Here is an 8,281-nt window from a genome sequence, read left to right on the forward strand (position 1 = left end):
ACTTTTAAACACATATACAATTACCCATGTTTTGCAGCCAGACCTGTCAAATTTAAGACCAACAGTTTGCTGCCAGACCTGCCAAATTTAAGAACAGCAGTTTGCTGCCAGACCTGTCAAATTTAAGACCAGCAGTTTGCTGCCAGACCTGTCAAATTTATGACCAGCAGTTTGCTGCCAGACCTGTCAAATTTAAAACCAGACCTGTCAAATTTAAGGGCAGCAGTTTAAGGCCAGAACTGTCAAATTTAAAACCAAACCTGTCAAATTTAAGGCCAACAGTTTAAGGCCAGACCTGTCAAATTTAAAACCAGACCTGTCAAATTTAAAGCAAGCAGTTTAAGGCTGCAGTTTAAGGCCAGACCTGTCAAATTTAAGGCCAGCAGTTTAAGGCCAGACCTGTCAAATTTAAAACCAGACCTGTCAAATTTAAGGCCAGCAGTTTAATGCCAGACCTCTCAAATTTAAGGCCAGCAGGTTGCTGCCAGACCTGTCAAATTTAAGGCCCACAGGTTGCTGCCAGACCTGTCAAATTTAAGGCCAGCAGTTTGCTGCCAGACCGGTCAAATTTAAGACCAGACCTGTCAAATTTAAGACCAGAAATGTAAGGCCAGACCTGTCACTTTTGCGGCCAGAGTTGATGTGAAGGTATCCCTATATACTACTAACGTTTCTTAGGCCACGAAAACCCCCACCAGCCCTGGGGAGGGTCAGGCATGGTCAGGCACACCATGAAAAAGTATTTGAATATTTCATGAGTGGGCCTCCTGGACCTGTGCGAATATTGCTCTGTAAAATGGAATAGTCTCCCCTATTCCTTCAGCATGTTCTCTGAGTGGCAGGAAGTTCTACCTCCTTAAGCAGCAACACCTGGCTGCTGGCTCTATTTGCTGCAGTTCACTGCAGATATGTGCTCTCCAGCACCTACAAAACTCCCCCGCTCCCACAAGGCAAAGACTTGTGCAAGAATCACCCCTGTGACATTGACAGGGTCAGAGGTGTAGGACATTTCTTCCATTACCGCTGACATTCACTCATGCAGTCCTTGTTCTGTGAATTTTACTGAAGCTGAGTGCATCTTACAAAAGGCAAAGCGAGTGGCCTTGACAATGCATATTTTACATGACACTTCTGCCATTTTGCAAGTGTTCTCGTTTTAGGGGAATCGGACGTCCGAATCATCACAAATATCCACTAATTTGAGCAAGGTCACACAATTTCATAAGTGGGGAGCCGGGATCAGAGCTGGCCCCAGAGCTCGCCTCCCATCTCGTACTTATCAGGCCTTCGGTGGCCATTACCCCGGAGGTGCTGCAGGGACAGAGGGTACGTGTGCTCACAGTGGGCACATGAACCGGACGTAGCCGTCTTCAACTTGTCTGAGGGCCTGGAGGCAGCCACTGACAGACAGAGGCTTCCTGTTACTGATCCTTAATCCCCCTGAGCCCGGATGCTATCGGAATTAGCTCCGTTTTTGGAGATATTATTTAGCTCCTAATTCACCTGACAAGGCGCTGAATTATTGAAAAGTCGCCCAGAATCTTCTGTACAAACACTTTCTACTGAGAGAGAAAGAAATAACCTCTTTTTAGGTTTTGCCTGGCGAAAGCTGCGCTCTGCGCAGCTTTTTCGCGCAGGCGAAAACCTAATGAGAACTGTAGTGTGGGTTTGGGTCGGCCCTCGTCATTTATTGGCTGGCTCCATAAATGGAGCATAGCCATTGGACGAGGGGCCTGTCCGTCAATGCCGGACCAGATTCGGGGGCGTTCCCGAGATTCTTTGGCTTTTGCCGACGTCACGCGACGTCAGCCGAAAGCCGGGAACGCCCCCGAATCTGGTCCGGCATTGCCGGCACTTCTGCGTCTCTCCACCCCCCTTTCCCGCCCCCTCCCGCTTGTTGCCTGATGCTGGCCTCGCAATGGCGCTGCGTCTCTCCTCCCCCTTTCCCGCCCCCTCCCGCTTGTTTCCTGATGCCCGCCTTCCTGCTCCGGCCGTCGTGTGCACAGCCGTTTTGCCCGTGAAAATCACCGCCGCAGCCCCGGGGCCGCGGAGAAGCCGAGGGAACAACCGCTGACGTCACCCGGGAGCCGCGCTGCCATTGGTTCAGGCTGCGGGAGGCTCGCCGGGCGACCTGCGCGGTGATTGGCTGCCTTTTTTCCCTCGGTTTGCGGTGAGTGCTGTGCTCGGGGGTCTGCTTGCGGGTGTTCTGCGATGGCGGGAGGAGACGAGGAGCGGAGGTTTTTTGGGACATTGGGAGGGAGAGCGGGCCGGGTGGTGTAGACGCTGGCGTTCGGGGCATTTCAACCGAGGCCGCGTTTCGAAGCGCTTGGCGAGCCTAGTGCGAGGTATGCATCCTCCTGTTAATGTGTCTGATTGGCCGGGAACGCGGTCGTTGCTTTGGGTTGGCCTCGCTGATGGAAGGCATTTGCAAGTTTCTTTGTTCTATATAAACATTCTTCTGGTGCCTGTGCAAGCTATCGTCGATGGCTGCCATCTCAAGGTCAGGCGGTAAAACTGCCGGGTTGTCAGTTTAATTTGTCACGCCCTTATACTAACGGAGAAAATGACAAACTAGAAAGCATTTGCCTGACTCTAACATGGTTATAGCGGTGGCGCGTATCCACGTCCATATGTGCAATCTGGTTTGTGTAGTTCCTGTCACAGTTCTCAGAAGCTCTGCGCGTTCTGCTGTAACCCCGCCCCCCTGCCTCCCTCATCTTCCTCCGCTGCTTCCCGGCCCCGTTCCACAGCCCTAGCCCCGCTGCTGTCTCCGTCGTTCCCCACCAGCACCATGCCGGCCGTGTCCAAGGGGGACAGAATCCCTCAAATTTATAGTGTGAGACCTACATGTATCCTGAGGTACAGTGCTAGACTGGCCATGCTATTTTGTATCTGCTGCTACCGAATTAAACTATTTAGCTATGGGTTCCTGAAATTTGGTTGCAGGTAAATTTCAGTGTTCTCTTAAATTGTACTGTCTCATTGCTGGCTTGTAATAAGGTTTTCAACTTGGACATGGGAGAGAACCTGCTTTATTTGATGCTGTGGATTAAATCTGCAGTACGTAGAAATTGGTTGCCTTGGACGCTGGGTTGTATTTAATCTCTTTGATGCAGTTGGTCGCGGGTGGCTCTATTAAAGTTTGTAGCTAGAGTTCAGTATATCTTTATGAAGTGGTTTGCTTGTGCCTCCGTGTGCCCCTGTTGCCCGCTTGTGCTGTGTGGGTGTGTGTGGAGGGCTCTGTGTGGCTGTGTGTGTAGGAAGCTTTGTGTGGCTGTGTGTGTGGGGGGCTTTGTGTGGCTGTGTGTGTGGGGGGCTCTGTGTGTGTGTGTGGGGGGCTCTGTGTGTGTTTGTGTGTGTCATTTGCGAGAGATAAAGCTAGTGGCATTGTAAATGACAATGCCATTTATTTATGTTAAAAAAAACATAAATAAAAATAATGTCAAGAGCAATGCCAATAGCTCTAACTTTAACAAAGGCAAAACCATTGCATTGTAAATGCTTGTTATCCTCTGCCTTTGTTGTTGATGCACAGCTGTCATACAAATATTTGATTTCAGACACTGGAGGGGTTAGTGCAAAATGAGGTGTCGTTTTGTGGGCTCCTCTGCTAATACTTGGGGCCCCATTCACGCTATGTGCACCTCAGTGTAACCTTGGCTAGTAACCAGCCCCAGTGATTGTACCCTTTTAAACTGATTTACTCCCGCATATAGTTCTGCCAGAATGACGTAAACTTGAGAGATTGTAGCTTCTTGCTACGGCAGTTGAATATAGGGACATTTGGGAGGGGGCGGACAAACTCGTAAATTCAAAAACCTTTTGCAAGGAGTGTCTCACCCTGGAAAACTACAGATTGACCCCGGTGAAAGGCAGGAGTAAATGGATTTGGAGGAGTTGTTTTAGACGGGTGTATTCCACGAGGAAAACAAAATGAAAGTAAATGAGAAGAAATATACTGATGTGTTGGATTTACACATGCAGAAATGTTAACTTGGTCTGTTTCTATGTCGTAAACATGCATGCGCGTAACAAGCAGTGGCGCGTGCCCCTCTCCTTTTAAACCACTTACCCCCTCATCCTTCTGGTTTTTGCATGAGTTTTGTATGCGTTGGTCGGTCGGTTAAAATTGTAATACTAAATCCAGTGATGAAACATAAAGTACATAAGGCGCAGCGCTGAGCTGAGACAAAAATAACAAAACACGAGCATTGCAAAAGTGCTTGTGCTATATGTAAAACTATGGGTGGCACAGCAACCAAACAGCGACTCAGGAGCAGCGGATCTGTGTTCGAGCCTTGGTCTGGGGTCAACACTCTGTGAATCTGGGCAAATTATTTACTCTTCCCCTGCCCAGCTAAAGTCTACTGATTTAAATTAAACAAACAAAAAAAGACTGCACACGGAGACAAGCTCATTTAAATCAAACAAAAGCTCACAAGCAGAATGCACGTGGCTACTCGTTCCTGAGGCATTACTCCATGGGAGTTACCTTGTGAAAAAAGGTGGGACCATTTGCAGGTCATCCTTTTTGAATGACACAGACAGCAGCCAGTCCAAAGCGTGGGAGGAGTCAGACCCCACAAAGTAAAGATAAACAAGCATTTACAATGCATTGTTAAAGTTAGAGCTATTGGCATTGCTCATGACATTATTTTTATTTATGTTTTTGTTTTTAAAACATATAAATAAATGGCATTGTCATTTACAATGCCAATAGCTTAATCTCTTGCAAATGCGAGACCTATTGCATTTGCACCCACACACAGAGCCACACACACAAAGCCACCCACACACACACATACAGAGCCACACACACAAAGCCACCCACACACACACACACAGCCACCCACACAGCGCCCCCTACACACACAGAGCCACCCACAAATAGAGCCACCTACAAAACAAGCATTTGCAATGCAATAGGTCTCGCATTAGGAAATTTGGAGCTATTGGTATTGTAAATGCCAATTTTTTTAATTTCTGTGTTGGTTTTGAAAATAGCTAAATTAATAGCTTTGTCATTTACAATGCCAATAGTTTTAACTTTCGCAAATGTGACACCTATAGCATTTGTAATGCAATATGTGTTGTATGTACGTGACTTAGATGTATTGCTTGTACAAATAACAATGGCTTTTATTTCTTTTAAATAATTAATACTTAAATAAAAGTGATTGTAATTTATAATAGCAATAGCTTAAACTTTTGTAAATAACTTTTAAGAAGATTGTGTTCAGTGTATTTTATTGTGACGAAAATCCAAGAACAGAAGTGAAATTTTAACATCTTTCTGTGACATTTGTAATAAAGCTTTAAACATTGAGAGAACATATTTGAACCAGTTGTTCTTGAATGGTTGCACAGATTGATGCTGTGATGGCGCGGAGTGATGTTGTGGTGGCGATGAGTGATGCTGTGGCGTTCAGTGATGCTGTGGTAGCGCATAGTGATGTTGTGGGCCCCTGAGTGATGCTGTGGTGGTGCTGAGTGGTGCTGTGGTGGTGCTGAGTGATGCTGTGGTGATGCTGAGTGATGCTGTGGTGGTGCTGAGTGGTGCTGTGGTGGTGTTGTGGTGGTGTGGTGGTGCTGAGTGGTGCTGAGTGATAATGTGGTGGTGCTGAGTGATAATGTGGTGGTGCTGAGTGACGCTGTGGTGGTGCTGAGTGACGCTGTGGTGGTGTGGTGGTGCTGAGTGATAATGTGGTGGTGCTGAGTGATAATGTGGTGGTGCTGAGTGATAATGTGGGGGTGCTGAGTGAAAATGTGGTGGTGCAGAGTGAAAATGTGGTGGTGCTTAGTGATGCTGGGGTACCGCTGAGTGATAATGTGGTGGTGCTGAGTGACAAAGTTTGTACGGAGCAACAATTATAAGGTAGTGAGAGAGACAAGAAAAATACTAGCTATTTACAGTGAAAAGTACAGACCTAGTAGATTAATAAGCAGAGTAAGCAGGAGGTACTGCAGCACATGTCTGTGAGCGACGAGCAGCGGCGTACACCAAGAAATTTTAAATCGCGCTTACAAGTATTTTTTAAACATACTATAGTGTAACATTTACGACATCTTTGTTATCACCGAAAATTTCCCTTACCTGAGTCACCAGCAATGAACAGTCGCTTTTGTAAAACCAACCTCATCCAACGGTAAAAAAAGGAAATATTTTGCTTTAGTAGTATGCAGGTTTAAAGAGGAACTGGAGTCGAAAATTCCCAAAAGAGTAAACACAAAGTCGGCAATGAAATAGAGTCACTAGCAATAAACTCGCGCTTTTGTAAATCCTACGGTTAGAAAAAAGGAATTATGTTGCTGTAGTAGTCAGCAGGTTTAAATAGGAGCAAGATTCTAAAAGGTCCACTATAGTAAACACAAAGCAGCCAATGAGAACGAATTCGTTTTCACGTTTGTTTTGATTGGGTTGAGTTTTCTAGCCTAAACATCAGCAGGGTTACGTAAGCAAGTATAGCAGTAGAGTTGCGAGCTGAAATAAAAACTAAGTGACACACGAACAAATGAATCAAAAGTCTGCACGGACATGAGGCGGTTACCAACATCACATTCTATAGACTGCATCTCTCGTCGAGACAGCGCATGCGCAGCCTAGGCGAGACCAAAAATTAGCCTTGTGTTTAGAGATTGTGTCTCTGCCTCGTGCCTGCACTCAGCAATGCAAGTGTGCTGTGTATATACAACTGTGTGTTTGTGTCTAAACTCAGCACAGGGCCTGAAAAGTAAAGTGAAGGTACCAGTGTGCGTATCTGGCTGTCTTAGGTAAACAGAGCACATAGTGTAAATGTCAGGCGCCTTGCAACCAATCAAGTAGCATCAGTCTCTTCCAGAGACTCCCTGTCCCACGTGGATCCAGGCAGAGTCTTTCAGAATGTGAAAGGCCCCATCTGGTTAGGTGCCTAATAAATCAACAGCACTGAGCTGACTCAAGTCACCAAAGCCACCACAGACTGGCACTTTGCAAGCTTGGGGAGAGTGAGGCTGAGGTAAATGACATGTATAGTTCTAAACAAATGCAATAAAAAAGAGAAGTATTTTGTCATTGCGCTATAATAAAAGCTGCACTATGTGCAAACTCGTCCCGTGGCTGGTGCAGATTTTGCAGACAGTGAAAGAGCTGCATTTGTTCGTTACTTACCGCTCCCTCTGACCACCACTCTGACTCAAGTCCTTAAACCTCAATAGTTTGAGTGCTTAATTTTATGAACTGCTAACGGGTAGAGGTAGCAAATCAAATCAATGAACACATTTTTAACTTTAAACTTTTTCTGCAACTTTTGTCTTCAATTAATTATTTTAAGAGTCCAGGGCTTGCCTTGGACACACACTAACGTTATACAGCGACGGCCAAAAGAGCAGCTTCATTACCATTTGGGCGCCTGCGACCCGCACTTGGCTCTGGTGAGCGTCTGCCGAGCTTCTGTCAGGGGTCCTGGGTTGGCATACTCTGGGGCCGGAAACGAACGGTACTACAAGGGCGGCAATACAGTAGACACGTGACTCAGCCGCTGGTCAGACTACGGTAGGCCTCGGTGGTCAGACTCACACTTACAAACTGCAAAACTTATTTTACAGCAGGCTAGTTTACATTACCGAAGCCAAGAGCCGAGCATAGCTGGCAATGTTTCAGATTGCTTATGTGTGACATTTTCATAATTGCAGTTTATTTATGAGTGAAATTTAAAAACTATGAGTGACACTTTCTTGCCAGCAAAATCAACCAATAAAGACAGTGGAATTGAATGATTTCCCCCCTCTGTAAAACAGGCATCACTACTACCGCAGTAATACACTTATGCTGTTTTATATCCAAGTATGTTTACATGGGGTGCGGGCTGAGGAGGGGCCTGGGACAGAATCGAGTCATCAGCCTCACAAATTTGAGAAACCAGAAAGGCTAAACACTTTGAGCGCCTAGATACCCTGACAGACAAGAAATAGCGCTTTATAACTCTACTGATTGGTTAACTGTTGTATGAAGCATTCTCAAAACCAAGAGTGCCCTGCGACTGACCAATGCCTGCTTCACATCCCTCAGTGGCTGAAGTGCCCCATTTCACCCAAGCAGGCAGACAGTGCAGAAGTTATGTAAACACAAAGCACCTTGGAAACTGCGGTTTCAGATGTTGAGCGCGAATGGTGTGTGTGTGTAGAAGGGAGTTTTCACATCCACGTATCTTCGGCATTAGAGACAAGCGCAGACAGACCTAAAGAGAGCCAAAAGTGACCGAATGCACTGCACAGATGGGCAAAGATAGCAATTATAAGTAAA

This window comes from Lissotriton helveticus, chromosome 2_1 (genome assembly GCF_964261635.1).
Source record: "Lissotriton helveticus chromosome 2_1, aLisHel1.1, whole genome shotgun sequence".
Classification (NCBI taxonomy): Eukaryota; Metazoa; Chordata; class Amphibia; order Caudata; family Salamandridae; genus Lissotriton; species Lissotriton helveticus.